Source organism: Pinus tabuliformis, chromosome 4_1 (assembly GCF_031772625.1).
Source record: "Pinus tabuliformis cultivar Carrire ecotype Pingquan chromosome 4_1, CPIR1, whole genome shotgun sequence".
NCBI lineage: Eukaryota > Viridiplantae > Streptophyta > Pinopsida > Pinales > Pinaceae > Pinus > Pinus tabuliformis.
Window position 1 is genome coordinate 685,426,276 of NC_142303.1, and position 21,560 is coordinate 685,447,835.

Sequence of the window (21,560 nt, forward strand, 5' to 3'; positions counted from 1 at the left end):
TAAGTTTTATATATTATTGTCTATATATCTTTCCATTATCCTCTTTATAAACAACATGATGCATGCATATTACCAATTTTTGTAGTGACTAACTCAAAGCAATGGATTCCGTGGAATGATTTTCCATTATGATGATGGACCATCAATGGAGAAAGATTTTATGATGTATTGCTGATGAATAATAATTTTACCATATGTTTCATAGTTATACATACATACATACATACATACATACATACATATATATATATATATATATATATATATATATATATATATATGGATGATAACATGGATCTGTGTTACACATTTTGGCAAGACAAGGAGTGTTTAGGTTTAAAAAAGAGCACCCAATCAAGTAGTTTAAGCGCCCAATCGAGCCATTTGTAAGTGGTCGATCAAGCTTCTTGAGCGCTAAGAAAATAGATTTATCAATATATTTGAATTGAAAATTTAGGCACTCGATCGAGCATTTAAGCGCTCGACACTCGATTGTGCTTTCGAGGTCTTAAAACACACATTTCCAGTACCCCGTATGCAAAATGTTATGCAACAACTTTTTGTACCCTAGTGAAACTAGGGAAAAATTTGTCCTTAGTTGGTGGATTGGATCATGTTGGATTTGATGAAGGAATCTTCTATCTGATGGCATATGAGTTTGAAATTTTCTAATTCGTATGATATTTTTCATCTATTTTTTCTTAAACATAATGCTCTAATTTTTTTGGACAAATTTAAAGAGGCTGAATGAAAAAACAATAACAAAAAATTTTCAGAACGAAAAAAATTCAAAAAATACCACTATCTTAGTTTAGTATTCATGTAATAGTTGAAAAAAACTTATGGGAATACACATGTCTGCAAAATCCAATTGAAATATTACTTCATAAACTTCAAAAAATAATAAGAATATATAATTTTTCATACACAGACACCCATGCATTATCAACAAAATCTTTTGGAGTATCAACACAATCTTCTCCTTCTCAATTAGGTGCACCAGAATGAGAATTGATTCATAAATGGTATAACCCTTTAGAAACGATGTAACTAATGGATGAGGTATGAATATAAAGTTTATTGAAGTTACCTTTAGTACATAGATAACCATAAAACCATGAATTCCTATGGAGGATGTCGTGGGTGAATTTTTTCCTACAAAACCAGAAAGAAATACATTGGAGAAATTGAAATTCTATGGGAGATTGAAAAATAATTCCATGATGGAAACACATGTGTGATACCATTGCCATAAAACCATAATTTTATGAGGTGCAAGGAAATTAGTTTAAATAAACACCTTGTTTGAGAAATTAAGGCAAATCACTTACAAAAAGCATGGACTCTAAATATCAAGGTTAATTGAGTGTTTGGTGATTATATAGGGATGGGATGTCTTGTTTCTATGAATTTACTTTTTAATTTATGGGGATATAATGCTATAAAGTATAAAAATTTTAACTTTAATATTTTGGATGATCATCCTTAATCACTATTTGGATAAAAATTCAACCCCAAATTTCAACTTTCAAAAAAAAAAAAAAAAAAAAAAGTAAAAATAAAAAAAAATAAATAAATAAAAAAAATAAAATAAAAAATAAAATCCCCTAAAATTTTATATGCATTAATGAAGACTATAAGTGAATTCCAAAGAGTAATACACAAGAAAAATGTGTTGTAGAGAAGTGTAAACTTCAAGAAAAAAAAAAAAGAAAAATATTGGAGCTTGATTCATTAAACTTAAAGACAACCCCACCAACATGGCTACCATAAATTAAAAATTAAACTGTAGTTTTCTCCAACCATTAGATACAAAAATTTTAATAACGCAAGTGTAATTTTTAAATCCCAAGACCAAATTTTGGGGATTTTCCAAACAAAAAATTATTACAGTTCCCAAAAATTAAGCAAAAGAATTGAAGAGGGAAAGGAGAGCATGCTCGAGGTATTGGAATGTAAAGCAAATACATAAGCCTCCTGTCTTAGATATGACAATCATTAATAGTATGAAAACTTAGAAAATGGAAATAAGACTATTGAATACTTAAATGTGGGTTGTTCTCTGCAAATTAATCTCAATACCATGATATAAGGGCCAGTGAAATAAAGAGCTCATTTTAAACCAAATTAGAAGGGAGAAATGGAAACCATAAGTCCTTGTCCTTGAAAGTTGGGGTAAATTGAAATTAGTAGCTCCTAATTTCACAAGCTATTTTATTTTTTCCAGGTCTCCAATGAAATAAGACTATGCTAACCTCCATACCTAATTTTCTTATAAAATAGTTTTGGGGCTATGATTAATAATGCACTATGATACAAAAAAGTTTTCGAGTCAAAATTTGATACCCTTTAATTTCGTCCCAGGGCTAAAATTTTCCACTAAGATTATTTGTTCTTGAAATATGCATGCAAAAAAAATATTATTATAAATAATCACAATATAACTTGTAATAAAGTTATAATTTTGTTAATTTCTATGTTTTTTTAAATCTACAAAATGTGACAGGTATAATGGGGTACTCTTTCCATGATTATCATGGATTGAATTTATTTTCAGTTAGATCCATTTAATTTATATGGCTTCCCTAGTTTGTGAATTTTTTTCCAGGGGAAAAAACGGTAACCTTTTATTTAAAAAATGAAAAGTTACACTAGCAGATGCATTGAAGCATTTCCATAAGCTGCCCATTTGGGCTCGAGTGCTTTCGCACCCCACGCAACGTTAAAAAGCTAACGTGCATAAAGAAGAAGAAGAAAGGAAAAGAGAGAAGAAAGGAGAAAGAGGCAAAAAACTGGTTTCCGGCAGTGAGTAAAAACTCACACTTCAAGTTTTTCTCCCCTTTTTCTTTTCGACCTTGCGCCACTCTCCTTGAGTGGGCTCGATCGAAGCTATGACTAACTGTGTTTCTGCTTTCTGTGAGGCTGTTTCCTTGTCTGAGTCTGAAGTATCTGAGTGGTGATGCCGTTTGATCCCTCCCATGCTTTGATCCTCGCTTGCCTTCTCTGCCTGATTTGGGTGGAGCTGTGAAGTCTTGTTATCTGAAGTAGTTTCCTTCTGAGTCTCCATTTCTTGGGATACCTCTGCATTCTCTGCGGGGGTGTCTTCCTCTTCTGCTTCTGATTCTTCATCATCTGAGTTAGGGGGGGGAATTTCCATCCTTTCCTCTGCTTCCCTTTCTGCTTCTTTTTACTGTTTGCTTTCTTGGCTTCTGGACATGTGCTTTGCAGGTGTCCTGTCTGCCTGCAGAGCCTGCATCTGAAAGCAGTATTTTCATAGTCTAGTGTTTGCAGCCAATTTTGTTGTTTGTAGATCAGACTTATGTTGTCTGGCAGCCCTTTGCTTAGATCTACTTCCACACAAATGCGTGCAAAAGTGTATACCCTTTCATCAATCCTCTCCAGATCTGTTTTGATATATTTCCCTATGCTGTTCCCAATTCCTTCCAAAACTCGTTCACTCCAAAAGTGAAGGGGAAGGTTATATAGACGGACCCAAACCGGCACTTTGGATACAGTCATGTTGTTTGGATCAAAATCTGGGAACCATGGGGTCATGAACAGCCCCGATGTTCCCCAGAACCAAGGCCCATCTCTAATGATTGTATCTCTGACTTCCGAGGATGCAAATCTAACTATAAAAAACCCCTTGGAGCATAAATGTATATCACATTCCATGGTCCAAGTGGTGAAAATCCAATGAAATAGATCCATTGGTTTTGGCCAGAAACTGTTAAAACGGCAGATTAGGGCCTGCGTTTCATAGGACTTAACGAAATCATCAAGCCCTGTAGAATCAAAGTTAAGGGCTGGGGTTTGCCCTAACTGATCTACTATGTATGGCCTAGGTGTATATCTGCCTTGATCTGGAGAGGACCCTGAATCTTTGTTACCCTGAAGAATGTTTTTGTAGGAGGAGCCTCCCTTGGGTTGTTGCTGAGGTGTTGTCTTTTTCCCCTTGTCCCCTCCTGAGGAGCTTTGTTGTCCCTGGGATAGAGCCCCTCCTCTCAGCCTGAGGTTTAAAACAATGGTTTTTTCTGGACCAATCTCATAACTTTCCAGGGTTCTATTATCCTGGAGGGACCACCTACCACTGACCAGATGTTGAATCTGAACAGGGCATCCCGTCAATGCCCGAATTTGCTGTTTCAGCTGCATGATGGTGCTTTCTGCATGAACCCACACTAAACAAGATTTCCCCTCTGGGGTTTTAATGAAAATCTGAAAATGTGTTATTGTTACCTGTGGCCTGGGTTTCGGCTGGGTTCCTGATCCGCCTAAGCCAGTGTCGCTGCTGATCCGCATGTGCTCTGACTGTGAACAATCTTCCAGATCTGACCTCTTAGTGGGTCGTTCTTCCATTTGCATGTCGATGTCTGCAAACCCTCTGCTCGATCTATGCATATTGCCACCTATCTGCTGCCTGGGTTCTAGCTGTTCTCGGGTATTGGTCAGATCAAATAGATCCGGCCCAGATCTGTACTGTTTGAGCCAATCCGTTGAGAGAGGGGGCAGATCTGCATCATGCAGTCCCCCTTCTTTGATTGCAGCGATCGAAACAGTTGGAGCCTAGTTTGTGAATTTAATGTTAATATTTTCTTTTAATTTAAATTGAAAATAAATTCCATAATAGATATGCCTATAATTATGCTAATCCGAAGAATAGATATTCCATAGCTATAATTAATTATTAAGTTGATGATATTTAAACCACATGGAATATGTTGGAACATTCATAGTAATATTGACATATTTAACCACTAAAATTTCCACTAAGTTTTTTTGTTGGTGTTGAAATATGCATGCAAAAAAATATTTTTATAAATAGTCACAATATAATTTGCAATAAATTTATAATTTAGTTAATTTCTGTGTTTTTTTTAATCTATGAAATGTGATAGGAATAATTGATGGTTATCATGGATTGAATTTTATTTGCACTTGGATCCATTTAATTTATATGGCTTGCCTAGTTTGTCTTAATTTAATGCTAATATTTTCTTTTAACTTAAATTAAAAATAAATTCCAAAATATTTATGCCTATAATTATGCTAACAAGTTAGGTATACTCTATTAATTAAATTATCTCAAATTAATTAATTTAAGAAAATGGCATATCAACACATCATATTGGGCACGTGGTATTTCTAAACCATGGTAATGTAAGAAGAACTGTTTCCAATTAAAGGCTTTCCATAATAATAGTGGGGGTGAATCTACATGGATAAACATATTTTTATATATTATATAACTCCAATAATAATAATAATAATAATAATAATAATAATAATAATATAGTTTAGTTAACTTTTATGATTTTTTTATACTGGTTAATGCAATATGTATAATGGGGTTAGTGTTTTGATTCTTATCATAGAGTGATGGCTATAGAAATTTTCAATCCATTTAACTATATGGTGACAATAGCTATAATAAAACCAATAAATCATTTTATAGTCAAAATATTCTATATATAGTATATTTTAAATTAATTTTGAAATGATTTTTTTAATTAAATTGAGAAGGAATAGAGGTCATAACTACATTTTAAATAAATCTCAACCTTCTATTCATAACTAATATTAAAAATATTAATTATTGAATATTGAATCTCTAGCATCATCCTATTGATTATTAATAATTAAATTAAAATTCTAGAAATCTTATTATAAGCTATACAGGCTTATGAACATAACAAAATTAAGGAATCATAAATATGTTTTCACAAATTTAGTTATATGTATTTTACGTTTGTAAATCATGTATTTCCATATTTTTTTTAATCACTAATATTTATATTAATATACATAAATATATATATTTCTAATATGATTTTTTTAATATTTAATTTTCTATTTTGTTTTTGTTTTCATTTTGTCTAATCAATTCTAAGTTAGATGTTGAGGTTTTGTATTGAAATCTAAGGCGTTGTTGAGTTCAATTGCAATGACTTTCACTAATATTAGGCAAATATCGAATGCATTCCCATTTATTTCTTTAGAAGTAGAATTTAAAGGATACAAATAAAATTGTAATGAAACCATTATACACATATTAATGTTTCACTAACCTCATTATTCACGAAAATCCCCCTTTGAATGAACGCGAGATATTCAAGACACCTTCCACATGATTTGGAAGAGAATGGTGATTTGGAAGAGAATGGTTTTACAATATAAAAAATATATTTTTTGATGGTTATTGACAAATTAATAAATATATTTTAGGAAAAACATTAAAATATATGGAAATCTAATAAAATAGACATACACTCAGTGAGAAAGGTAATAATTTTCATTAACAAGGAGATAATTGTTCAACAATACACATTGTTTAGGATAGGTAACACCTACATCACCTCTTATTGCAACTCTTCTACTAGAAATGATCATATTTTTATTATATATGTACAATGACCAAAAGAGGCCATGAAGGTGAAATAAACTTGGACATGCACAAAATTAAAAAAAAAATAAAAGAAGCATCCAATGTTTCTTTCACTAAATTTTAATATAATTACATTTATGCATCCTAAATTGTGTTTCATCATTTCAAAGAAAAAATATTATGAAATTTACACACCGCATTGAGGATTTTCATCAGTACTATGTCATAGAGGCTCATAGCATGGAAACATTAAATGACCCACAACATTATTCCTTGTTAGTTATTCCTCATATGTTAGTTTTATTCAACAATGTCTCATGTTCTTCTTCTCTCTCAATCGCTTAATTCTTTTATATATTTTCCACAACATGCAAACATTAAATGACCCACAACTTTATTCCTTGTTAGTTATTCCCCATATGTTAGTTTTATTCAACAATGTCTCATGTTATTCTTCTCTTTTACTCACTTTCTATCTAGTAGCAAAAATTTCAAGGATGGAAATTTATTGTAAAGCTTATAAACCTTGGTTAATATTAGTACACCCTAATATGCATAATGTAAAATGTTTAATGATATTTTCATACAAATATTAAGAGTTTTAATGATTTTTAAGTTAAAATAATTTTAAAGTATAAGCTTTAAGCAAATAAATTAAAAAAGAATGTAAAAATTGACAACTATTTTTTATTCTTTTATTTTAAAAAACCATGGAATATTAACCCACTATAAATATTACCCCCAAAAAAGTTCTCAACTACGTGCAAAATTATCAGGCTTATTTACATTGGAACATTGTTTGCTCTACCAAGAGCTCATAAACTATCATACTCATAGACTATCCGTCAATATTCTCTCATTTTTCGCTCTACTTAGTCATGCCCCTTCCTCTTGAAGGGTGATTTAATTCACAAAGAATGAGAATTCAACATGTTTTTTTTGTTATATCTAACTACATTAAGCATTAAATATGTTAATTGAGTACCCTACTAAATATACGTGGGATCTTCCAATTCCTTATTTCTATCGGTCTATAGTTATGCATAATCATTTTTAACTTCTTCTTTGTCTCCTATTATTGTTGGGATAAATTTCTCCTTGTTCACATTCACTAGAAATCTAAGAAATCTATTGTTCCTTGTTCACATTCACTAGAAATCTAGGAAACCTATTGTTCCTTGTTCACATTCGATAGCAAGGCCCCTTTATTCATGTAGAAAAATTGGACATATATTTTTTGATTTTTGTGGTCCTATGCATTTTCCCTATGCTAATGAAACTAAATGTACAAAGAATTACGTTGATGATTACACTGAAATATGTTCGGTGTACTTATTGAAAAGTAAATCTCAAGCTTTAAAAACTTTGAAGGATTTTCACATATGGATTGGATATGAAGCATAATCGCATATTGGCTCTCTTCATACTATTAATGGAAGATAATGTACTCTAATGAATATGAAAATATCTCCGCAAGCATGGGACTGAACATTAGAGCATAGTTCCATACAATTATCAAGAAAACTATGTAGTTGAAGGAATGAACATTACTATATTGAATAGTGTTCATTCAATGAGTTTTTTCAAAAACATAACATTGATGTTCTTGGATGATGCGATTCTATGTGCAATGTATGTGAAAAATATATGTCCATCTCACGCTCTTAAAAAGAGACTCCATCTAAAATGTGGTATGGATGCAATCCTTCGGTAAGCCATCACAAGGTCTTTGGTTCCTCTACATTCACTTATCTGTGTTATAGTATAGCCATTCTTACATATTGGGTATATTATTGTAAGTTTTGACTTTTAACTTTGTGGTTGCGATGTATCATTGTTTGGTTATGGTCCCCTGAAAGGATTTAAGTGTAATTTCTATTTTTCTCAATGATTTCAAAATGAAACACCCTTTATAGATGGAGTTCCTTCCAATATTGTACAATCTTTCCATAATTTTCATTCTATGATTAAACTGTAACTCGATTCTCATATCGATATAATTTTTCTTTGTAGGAGGATATATGTACAATACTAATGTTATTCCCTATGCAACAGAGCATTGGATTGAAGGATGTCATCTATATTACTAAGGTTAGACTCTACTTATCTCAAAACCCTTTGTAATGTTCTTTTCCTGATTAATTTAAAGTTATTCCAATCCAAACTAAGGATTTCCTTTCTTGTCTATGTAGGTTAGTCTACGACCAACATGGGTCATCTTGCAACATTGTTTTGGGGTTAAAATTCATGAAATTGTTTTCACCTATGCTTTGGCCTTCAAGTACTTATCCAACGCTTCTTGTTTATTGGGTTTCAATGTCGGTTGAGATTTTCACTTGATGCTCACCACAAGGAAATTTTATGTTGTTTGAGTGTGAAGCAAACCCTTATCTATTTATGGCTTTTCCCAAAAGTCCCCTCACTCAAAAGAAGCCATGTATATTTATTTCAATTCAAGGGATTTACCCTCTATTTGTTAATTAAAATATTTAATTATGAGAAAATAGTTTTGACTGTCTTGTAGACCCAACAATGTAAATATTTCTTTTTATTGCTAAGAAAAATTAATACAATTTATTTACTTGTTACTATGTGTAATGAAGTTTAAAAACCATGGAATATTAACCCACTGTAAATATTACCCCCAAAAAATATCTCTACTACATGGAAAATTATTGGGCTTATTCACATGAAAACATTGTTTGTTCTACTAAGAGCTAATAAACTATCCTACCCATACACTATCCATTAATATTCTCTCATTTTTCTCTCTACTTAGTCATGTCCCTTCCTCTTCAAGGGTGATTTAATTCCCAAGGAATGAGAACTCAATACGTTTTTTTTTAATGCCTAACTACTTTAAGCATTAAATATGTTAATCTAGTACCCTACTAAATATATGTGGTATTTTCCACTTCCTTATTTGTATGGGTCTATAGCTATGCATAATCATTTCTAACTTCTTCTTTTCTCCTATTATTTTTTGGATAACTTGCTCCTTGTTCACATTCACTAGCAATCTAAGAAATCTATTATTCCTTGTTCACATTCGCTAGCAAGCCCCTTTATTCATGTAGAAAAGTTGGACATATATATTTTGATTTGTGTGGTCCTATGAATTTTACTTATGCTAATGAAGTTAAATGTACGAAGAATTATGTTGATGATTACACTAGAATGTGTTGTGTGTACCTATTGAAAAGTAAATCTCAAGCTTTCAAAACTTTTAAGGATTTTCAAGTATGGATTGGATATGAAGCATAATCACATATTGGCTCTATTCATACTATTAATGGAAGATAATGTACTCTAATTAATATGAAAAATATCTCCGCAAGCATGCGATTCAACATTAGAGCATACTTCCATACAATTCTCAACAAAACTATGTGGTTGAAAGAATGAACATTACTATATTGAATATAGTTCGTTCAATGAGTTTTTTCAAAAAAACAACATTGATGTTTTGGGATGATGCGATTCTATGTGAAATGTATGTGAAAAGCATATGTCCATCTCACATTCTTAGAAAAAGACTCCTTGTAAAATGTGGTACGGATGCAATCCTTCTGTAAGCCATCACAAGGTCTTTGGTTCCTCTACATTCACTTATCTTTGTTATAGTATAGCCATTCTTGCATATTGGGTATATTATTGTAAGTTTTGAGTTATAACTTTGTGGTTACGATGTATCATAGGTTGGGTATGGTCCCCTCAAAAGATTTTAGAATAATTTCTATTTTTCTCAATGATTTCAAAATGAAGTACCCTTCATACATGGAGTTCCTTCTAATTATGTACAACCTTTCCATAATTTTCAATCTATGATTAAACCGTATCTCGATTCTCATCTCAATATAATTTTTCTGTGAACAAGGATATATGTACAATACTAATGTTATTCCCTTTACAATAGAGCGTTAGATTGAAGAATGTCATCTATATTGCTAAGGTTAGACTCTACTTATCTCAAAACCCTCTGTAACATTCTTTTCCTGATGAATTTAAAGTGATTCCAATCCAAACTAAGGCATTACTTTCTTTTGGGTGTAGGTTAGTCTACGACCAACTTGGGTTATCTTGCGACATTGTCTTTGGGTTAAAATTCATGCAAGGTTTTTCGCCTATGCTTTGGCCTTCAAGTACTTATCCAACGATTCCTCGTTACCGGGTTTCAATGTCGGTTGCAATTTTCACTTGATGCTGGCTGTAAGGAAACTTTATGTTGTTTGAGTGTAAAGAAAAGCCTTATCTAGCTAGATATTCATGTCAACTCTATAAATTTTGTTTCTGCATAATGATTGTATATAATTTACTATTACTATCATTTTCTTTGAAGAAGAGAATACACAAATTAGGCAAGAGGTGTGTTGAACCCTTGTCATAGGAGTTTGCGAAGGTTTTCCTTTAGGCCCTAGTATTACTTTACCCAAGAATTCTTGTTCCATGTCTGATTGATACGATTCTAGTTATTTTGCCTATAGCAAGCTAAAATAGGTATACATTTATTTTTCTACAAGTTAAACTATGTATAAATTTATTTTTCTTACTTGTAGTAGTTCTTTTCTATATTAGCTTACAACAAACTATATTTTTAGAGGTGAATAAGGGTTACTATGCATGTTTATATATTTATCCATGCAAACAAGCTTCTTTAGTTTATAATATAATATCATTTTGTATCTTTGCACATTCAAGTGTATTGTTTTTTGCTGAGAAACCCAGCTAGACTAGAAAATACTTATCTCAGATTTTCTTGTTGGAAATAAATTAAAGGCTATTGTATTCCTCCCAACCAAGAACTATGTTTCCAAGTAGTTCCCCCAAAGCTCTAACCCCTACTTCCCAGGAGAAAAATAGTTGTCCTTTTCCAATTTACATTTCCTTGACCCTCAATAGCATCTTGCTACTTTTGGGGTATGAGTACAGTCATTCTTCCCCAATATCCATTTATATTTTATCCAACCCTTTTTATCTCCAAAAATCCTTTTAACTGAGTTTCACTCATGACAATTTTATTTCAAGTCATGTGTTTTCTTCTGCAAAACCAACAATTCAACTCTAGCAAAAAGGAGAACTTTGTTTTTAGCTTTTTTATATTGCCTCTTCTTGGACATAGCTCATTCCTTGTGAATTAGAAGTCTAATATCACATGTAAGCCTTTAATAAATTTTCAAGAATCATAACACAAAAAACCAAATTTTCTTTTATATTAATAAAAATAAATATTTACACTGTCGTATGCCACATCTATGACACATCATTTGACTCACTTTGACCTATTAGGGGCGTATTCAATTAAAAAGGTCATAATCAAAATTTAGCAAGGCTTATCATAATTCACTTTTGTAATTAGAGGCAACATAAGAACCTTGAAAAAGACATCTTTAGCAAGTTTAAAAAATATAGTTGTATATTTTTTAAATGAATTATATGTTTTCTTTGAAAATTAATTTATTAAATTAAACACAAATATAAATCAAAGGATAAAAATTCAATTTCACATTTGTATTTTTGAAATATATTTTGATTAAAATATTTGTAAAAAAATTAAATGAACATAATTGAGTTAAAAAACAAGATTCAACTTTTTCCTCATTTTCGTTTAATATTATGTATTCGTAAAATCATGACACAAAAAGGAAAAAAGGAACACAACAAAAAAAGCCATCCTAAAAAATAGAAAAACACATTTTAAAATTATGTTATTATAAAGCATCAATTTCTAGCTAATTAATTTCTAAAGTACATAATTTCTTGCAAATTATGATAAATGTATTGTTGTATACTTTTTTAAATGTATTGAGTAGTTTTGCTTGCAAAACGTTTATCATCATAATCATTTATGATATTATAGTTATTTTTATTATTGAAATGTATGTTAATTAATAGATGTTATGAACATTGGTAGAAATAAATGGAATGTTATTAAATTGAATATCAGTTTGCACATAAAATAAGTTAATACTCAAATTCAACTCAATTAAAGTGTAACTGTTATATACCATCTTTATGTATGGGTAGAACCATTATATATGCACAAACACAAACATATACACAAAATAAACTATAATCACAAACATTTGAAATTCTATCATAAAACATAAAATTGTAATTAATTATAAGAATATAATAATTAGAAATAATTGTGATTTTCAATACACACATTGAATAGTGGTGGTTACAAAAAAGAATACATTGTCATTCATGATGTCATGGTCATCTACCAAAATAAGTGAACTTTTATTAAATTTAACATAGATAAATTATGCAAGCATTCAATTCATTTGAAGTGTAATTCTTGCATTGGATCCTATGCATGCTTAAAAACATCATAGAAGTTATTTGTATAAACTTATTCTAATAAATAAAAAATTGTGTTCAAGAATTTATAGACATAAAAACACAAACAAACAAACCAATACATTACATAAAATAAAAACACAAACATTTAAAATTCTACCATCATAAAAAATGGATTTGTAGCTAATTATCAATATATATTGATTAAAAATACTTATAAAATAATTCAATTCTCAAAGATGCATTGAATAATGATACTTACAAAAATATCCATAGCCATTCATGATTTTATGGCCATTTACAAAAATAAATGGAATTTTGTTAAACTAAATGCTAATTTGAACATATATAGTTTAATACACATTCAAGTAATTGGAAATGCAATTCTTGCATATTATATTTTATGTGTGTAAAATCATCATAGAGGTGATTTGTATCAAGTCAATAGAAAATTTGGGCAATGACCTTCCATACAGGATATTCTAATGAAAGCCTTTCCTATGTTCTAAAATTATACACAGACAAGAGCATAAACAAACAAACACATACATTACATAAAATGAAAACACAAACATTTAAAATTCATCATAAAAAAATCAACCTATAACTAATTATAACTAGCATTTGCCCAGATGCTGTAAAGGAAACATCATAAGTTGCCCTCATATGGTAATGGTTCCAAATCAAATTTCCAATTCATAGCACTTTAACCACATGAACTAACTCATCAAGTCACAATCACCTATAACTGTTATTATCATCTTTTTTATTCTTTGTAATAATATGCTTATGCTACAAATATATCTGCAATGATTGCTAATTTCAAGTGCGCTTTGTCTCTGTGTAGTTATGGTCAAGAATTTATGTTCTCCCCTTACATTCATGCATTTCACTTTCTTGGTGCAAATTCCTCATCGTGAACTTGTTCATGTGACATCTCCATCGATTCATAGAATAGCCCCATTGAAAATTTTAGGCCAAAAACAAATATGATCTATTGGATACATGGATGCATCAAAGTTCGATAGATGAAAAAGTCAATCAACCAGGGAAGTTAATAGCAGAGATCTTAACTCATAACATCTCAATACGAAGAAGTTGGCTCACACTATTATTATGTTCGAACAAACATGCTTGGTTTGAGCGAAACTACTTCAATAGCTCAGAATGTTGTAGTGTCTTAGCAGTCTATTCGCTTCTTTCAACCCACTCAAATAGGCACCATGAGTTGTTGAATAATAGTACCTATCAGTAGCCTCACCTACAAACAAAATTTGCAGAGGCCTGCTACTAGTTTGATCCTCTGCATATGGCAATGGCTCAACCAATATATCAATATCATCCCCTATTGACCCCACAAGAACATAGGTATAAGACCACCAAAACAGAGGATTCCTGCCCCAGTCACTCCTCAGAATTTTGTTTATCACATAACTCTTATATCCCTCACCAACATTGTTTCTTCCCTTCTTCAGATCCACGTCGAATGTAGATAAGGTATCAAGGAACCCCTCAATGACCTCCTAGTTCGTTAAGGACTCCATTTTAATTCCTTCCTTTCCCACAAACCACGCCAAAACAACTTTGGATTTCTTGTGGATTTGCACTACTTCGTAGGTTTTCCTGATCCACCATGGAATCAAATCATCACCACCTTCACCATGTTTCGGCCCCACAAAGACCAACTTGACATTTAGCAAGTGAGCATCTTTTATCTCCTTAGCATTGTTTGATATAGTAAGTATAAATGACATGGGTATCTGTATATCATATGAGTATAGGATTTTTTCTTAGACAAAAATTATGAATTCATTTCCAGTAGAAAAGAACTTACATTTCTTATGTGTAGCTGCACTTTCAGAATATCGTATGAGTAGAGATTTTGATTCAATTTATGTATGGTATTATAACATTTACTGTACAGACCATGCTCCCCTATGTGCCACTGTGTCCTGTATTACACCATTATGTGTTAGATGATTCCAAAAAATTGCAACACCTATTTATAAATAAAATATCGATCGATGTATGACATTTCCATTGAATAGATACAATGTCATTTTCCTCTGAAGATTTCACACATTATATTTTTGGCCTTATATAGTCTAGATGACATGTAGGTGAGGTATGAACAATGTAATCATAAATAAAAATTATATTAACTCAGTAAAAGAAATTGGTATTATATATTTGTGAATTATTCATAATTAAATAAAAATACTATAAACCACTTGACTTCATTATTTAACAAATATTTCTAGTTCTAGCTTTGATTTTGATTTTGATAATTATTTTTTAATTAAAGCATTACTTGGATTTAAAATTTCAATTTTTTTTCTTTAGATTTTCTGAAAATACTTTATTGCTCATTTTGATACTTGTTTGCTTGATCTTACTATCAATTTAATAGTATTACATGGCTACATACCAATACAAATATATTGAACTTTTGTAGTAACCAGAAAAGACAACTCATACCTTTACTTCTAAGGCCTATAAATTTTGACTTACTTTTGGTAGATTTGGTACCCTTTCCATTCCTTTAACTTTGACATCGATTTTTGTTTCCTAAATTCTCTATTTTCTAGTACAAACTTAAGCACTCTGCATCAGATGCCAAAATGTGTAGGTACTAAAATTATTGAAAAACAAAACTGCCTTAAACTTCCATCTGTATTCCATTGATGATCCACTTTCTAATTCAGATTCCACCAACATTTTGGACATGAGGACTTTATAAATAGACTCCTTATGTGAAGCAGTAACCATGGACTCCTGCAATAAACAACAACAACAATGACAAGACCAACAACGCAGATAACTTTTCAGATTATATCTGGAAATATTTAACAACATAGGAAGAAAATCAATACATTCAGTAACATGAGAGAGACATGAAAGAGATCAAATTCATTTTATAATTCCAAGAATATCACCAAAAATAATTCATTTTACAAGTGGCTACCAAAACACTCAAGCAAGCAAGCATATCAACATTGCAGCCAATCAACCATTATGTAAACATTACTACTACTACAGCTTTTATGCTTGCTTACATCTACTCTGAACCAAAAGAATTAGATTTCACATTTCAACCTCTTTAAATGGGCACTGAACCAACTACAAACCACTTTATCTATATTTTGATGAAATGCACACCCACCAACCTCTTTAAATGGGCACTGAACCAACTACAAACCACATTATCTATATTTTGATGAAATGCACACCCACCATATCTATATTTTGATGAAATTCACACCTTTAAATGGCCATTGAACTAACTTCAAACCACATTATCTATATTTTGATGAAATGCACACCCACCACTGGCCACTTCCCCTCATTCTGAGGATGGTAACCAAGGTTAACCAACCAGTTGCAATTTTGGCAAACTAATCCAACAGAGACATCGAATGACACCCATGACATTCAAAAACGCAGTCAACCTAGAGACTTGGCTCTGCAACCTCACACTTGCAATTCATAGCACTTTAACCTCACGAGCTAATTCATTAGGTCAAAATCACCTATAACTATTATTATCCTCTTTCATATTCTTTGTAATATTATGCTTATGCTACAAATATATCTCCAATGATTGTTAATTTCAAGTGCACTTTGTCTCCATGTACTTATGGTCAAGCATTTATCTTCTCCCCTTACATTCATGCATTGCACTTTCTTGGTGCAAATTCCTCATCATGAAATTGTTCATGGAACACCTCCACGGATTCATAGAACAACCCCACTAAAAATTTTAGGCCAAAAAGAAATCTGATCTATTGGATACATGGATGCATCAAAGTTCGATAGCTGAAAAAGTCAAATCAACTAGGAAAGTTAATAGCGGAGATCTTAAATCATAACATCTCAATACAGAGAAGTTGACTCACACTATTATTATGTTCCAACAAACATGCTTGGTTTGAGAGAAACTACTTCAGTAGCTTAGAATGTTGTAGTGTCTTAGCAGTCTATTGGCTTCTCTCAACCACTCAAATAGGCACCATGAGTTGTTGAATAATAGTGCCTATTGGTAGCCTCACTTGCAAACAAAATATGTAGAGGCTTGTTGCTAGTTTGATCCTCTGCATATGGAAATGGCTTAGTCAATATATCAATATCGTCCCCTATTGAGCCTATAGGAACATAGGTATAAGACCCCCAAAGCAGAGGATTCCTTCCCTAGTCACTCCTCAGAATGCCGTCTATCATTGAACTTTTATCTCCCTCAGCAACGTTGTTTCTTCCCTTCTTCAGATCCATGCCAAATGCAGATAAGGTATCAAGGAACCCCTCAATCACCTCGTAGCCCAATAAGGAATCAATTGTAATTGCTTCGTTTCCCACAAACCACACCAAAACAACTTTGGATTGCTTGTGGATTCTCACTACTACGTAGGTTTTCCTCAACTGCCATGGAATCAAATCATCACCACCATCACCATGTTTCAACCTTGCAAAGACCAACTTGACATTTAGCAAGTGAGCATAGTTTAGCTCCTTAACACTGCTTGATATTGAAAGTATAAACTACATGGGTATCTGTATATCATATAAGTATAGTTTTTCTTTCTTAGAAAAAAATTATGAATTCATTGCAAGTATAAAAGAACTTAAATTTCTTATGTGCAGCTGCACTTTCAGAATATCGTATGAGTAGAGATATTGATTCAATTTATGTATGATATTATAACATTTACTAGACAGAGCATACTCCCCTATGTGCCACTGTGTCCTGTATTGCACCATTATGTGTTAGACGATTCAAAAAAATTGCAACACTTATTTCTAAATAAAATATCGATCGATGTATGACATTGCCATTGAATAGATACAATGCCATTTTCCTTTGAAGATTTCACACATTATACTTTTGGCCTTATATAGTCTAGATGAGATGTAGGTGAGGTATGAACAATGTAATCATAAATAAAAATTATATTAACTCAGTAAAAGAAATTGGTATTATATATTTGTGAATTATTCATAATTAAATAAAAATATTATAAACCATTTGACTTCATTATTTAACAGATATTTCTAGTTCTAGCTCTGATTTTGATTTTGATTAATTATTTTTTTAATCAAAGCTTTACTTGGATTTCAAATTTACTTATTTATTTATATTTTTTTTAATTTTTAATTTTCAAATTTTAATTTTTTTTTTTTGTTTTTTTTTTGTATTTTTTTTTTGTTTTTTGTTTTTTGTTTTGTTTTGTTTTTGTTTTTTTTTTTAAAGACTTTATTGCTCATTCTGATACTTGTTTGTTTGATCTTGCTATCAATTTAATAGTATTACATGGCTACATGCCAATCCAGATATATCGAACTTTTGTAGTAACCAGAAAATCCAGCTCGTACCTTTACTTCTAAGGCCTGTAAATTTTGACTTACTTTTGGTAGATCTAGTACCCTTTCCATTCCTTTAACTTTGGCATCGATTTTTGTTTCCTAAATTCTCTATTTTCTGGTACAAACTTAAGCACTCTACATCAGATGCCAAAACATGTAGGTACTAAAATTATTGAAAAACAAAACTGCCTTAAACTTCCATCTGTATTCCATTGATGATCCACTTTCTAATTCATATTCCACCAACATTTTGGACATGAGGAATTTATAAATAGACTCCTTATGTGAAGCAGTAACCATGGACTCCTGCAATAAATAACAACAATAATGACAAGACCAACAATGCAGATAACTTTTCAGATTATATCTGGAAATATTTAACAACATAAGAAGAAAATCAATACATTCAGTAACATAAGAGAGACATGATAGAGATCAAATTCATTTTATAATTCCAAGAAGATCACCAAAAATAATTCATTTTACAAGTGGCTACCAAAACACTCAAGAAAGCAAGCATATCAGTGTTGCAGCCAATCAACCATTATGTAAAAATTACTACTACTACAACTTTTATGCTTGCTTACATCTACTCTGAACCAAAAGAATTAGATTTCAAGTTCCAACCTCTTTAAATGGGCACTAAACCAACTACAAACCACTTTATCTATATTTTGATGAAATGCACACCCACCATATCTATATTTTGATGAAATGCACACCCACCAACCTCTTTAAATGGGCATTGACCCAACTACAAACCACATTATCTATATTTTGATGCAATGCACGCCCACCATATCTATATTTTGATGAAATGCACAACTTTAAATGGGCACTAAACCAACTACAAACCACATTATCCATATTTTGATGAAATTCACACCCACCATATCTATATTTCGATGAAATTCGCACCCACCACTGGCAACTTCCCCTCATTTTGAGGATGGTAACCAAGGTTAACCAACTAGTTGCAATTTTGGCAAACTAATCCAACAGAGACATCGAATGACACCCATGACATTCACAAAGGCAGCCAGCCTAGAGACTTGACTCTGCAACCTCACACTTGCAATTCATAGCACTTTAACCACATGAACTAACTCATCAGGTCACAATCACCTATAACTGTTATTATCCTCTTTCGTATTCTTTGTAATATTATGCTTATGCTACAAATATATCTACAATGATTGCTAATTTCAAGTGCACTTTGTCTCCGTGTACTTATGGTCAAGCATTTATCTTCTCCCCTTACATTCATGCATTGCACTTTCTTGGTGCAAATTCCTCATCATGAAATTGTTCATGGAACACCTCCATGGATTCATAGAATAGCCCCACTGAAAATTTTAGGCCAAAAAGAAATATGATCTATTGGATACATGGATGCATCGAAGTTCGATAGCTGAAAAAGTCAAATCAACTAGGAAAGTTAATAGCAGAGATCTTAAATCATAACATCTCAATACAGAGAAGCTGACTCACACTATTATTATGTTCGAACAAACATGCTTGGTTTGAGCGAAACTACTTCAGTAGCTTAGAATGTTGTAGTGTCTTAGCAGTCTATTGGCTTCTCTCAACCCACTCAAATAGGCACCATGAGTTGTTGAATAATAGTGCCTATCAGTAGCCTCACCTGCAAACAAAATTTGTAGAGGCTTGTTGCTAGTTTGATCCTCTGCATATGGCAATGGCTCAGCCAATATATCAATATCATCCCCTGTTGAGCCCACAGGAACATAGGTATAAGACCCCCAAAACAAAGGATTCCTGCCCCAGTCACTCCTCAGAATGTCGTCTATCACAGAACTCTTATCTCCCTCACCAACGTTGTTGCTTCCCTTCTTCAGATCCATGTCGAATGCAGATAAGGTATCAAGGAACCCCTCAATGACCTCCTGGTCCGATAAGGACTCCATTGTAATTGCTTCCTTTCCCACAAACCACGCCAAAACAACTTTGGATTGCTTGTGGATTCGCACTACTGCGTAGGTTTTCCTCATCCACCATGGAATCAAATCATCACCACCATCACCATGTTTCGGCCCTGCAAAGACCAACTTGACATTGGGGATCTCTGAAACATCAGGGCCCATATGCAGCAACACCTTATCCACAACGCCGAAGCCAAGTCTGTTGATTGCACTGACTTTGTGGGGTGGCAAGTGTGGCTGGAAGCCATGAAATATAGGGACCTGTGGATTCTGATCCTTGCTACTATCTGCATCATTCTTATTGCAGTTTTTGATGACAGACTTCAATACACCCAATGAAACAGTGAGGATAACATGATCAGCCTCAACATCAACATCAGGCCCCTTCAACAACACGACCCTTCTCCCACCAATCCCTGCCTCGCAACCCCAGGCTACACTCTCAACCTTAGCATTGTACACTATACTCTCCTCAGGTAGCCTATTCACAAGTTCCTTCATGACACTAGAATACCCCCTGGGGATGGACAACTGTTTCCTAGGGAATTCCCAATACTCACTGAAAGACTCAACGTCCACATTATCCAAATCGTCTGCAACAGTGGTGATCCTATCATTGTGACACTGGCTATGAAACACAGCCTCCTGCAATGACCTCAGATCCCAATTGGGTCTTGGCTCCTCTCCCAATTCTGTCGAAATAGCCGATGGGGATGTAGATAGGGCTTCGTTATTCTTAGCATTCTTTGCTAAATATTCCTCCAACCCTACTCTCAGATAAGCCCCCAAGCCCCCATGCTTGGGCTCCTCCCCAACATGACCATCTGGTAAAATCATATCTTGCGCCTTACCCAATAAACCCTTGTACAGTCTAACCATTGGATCTACCAAAGATGGAGGCACCAATAATCCTCCTTCTGCCAAAATGGCCGAAATGTCCCTGAGATCATCCATGAACTCCCACGGCTTCTCCCTATCCTCCATGGCACCAATCTGCTTAGCGATGGCATAAACAGGGCTCCCTTCAATACCATGAATCCATGTTGCCCCCCGTTCTACTCTTTCACCATGAAAGTCAGTGTTGCAGATCCTTCCTCTGGCTCGATCGCTGGCCTCTAAGACCATGAAATCTAATTTGATTGAGGCACAGGCCTCCATTAAATGATTTGCAGCAGAGAGGCCTGCCATTCCTGCTCCTACTATGACAATACAGGGCTTTTTGGCTATATTCATGATGTTTTCCGATGCACCCAACTGGTATTTTTCAAAATTTTGAATCCTTGGATGGACCAAAAAGAAGCACCGTATTCGAAGAATTCCGAAGTGCCTGTGAGGAATATGGTTTTTTCCAGGTACGTAAGCTTTCAGAGATGCATAATACTTCATTGTATTTTGGTTTGCGTATAGTTTTCTGATATATTGTTGTACCAGATTGTGAACCATAGCGTGCCAGAGATGGTCATGAAAAGCATGATGGGAATCACCAAGGAATTCTTCGAAATTCCTTTGGAAGACCAAGCATGCCTCTACTCAGAGGACCCAACACAGAGTGTTTGAATTTCACTAAGCTC

The 21,560-nt window shown here is 32.8% G+C and overlaps 1 pseudogene; it reads right to left on the minus strand.

The window, feature by feature from the left end:
- Window positions 1-19,584: 19,584 nt before the first annotated feature.
- Window positions 19,585-21,222, minus strand: LOC149177992 (putative polyamine oxidase 5 pseudogene; annotated as a pseudogene).
- Between the last annotated feature and the right edge of the window lie 338 nt (window positions 21,223-21,560).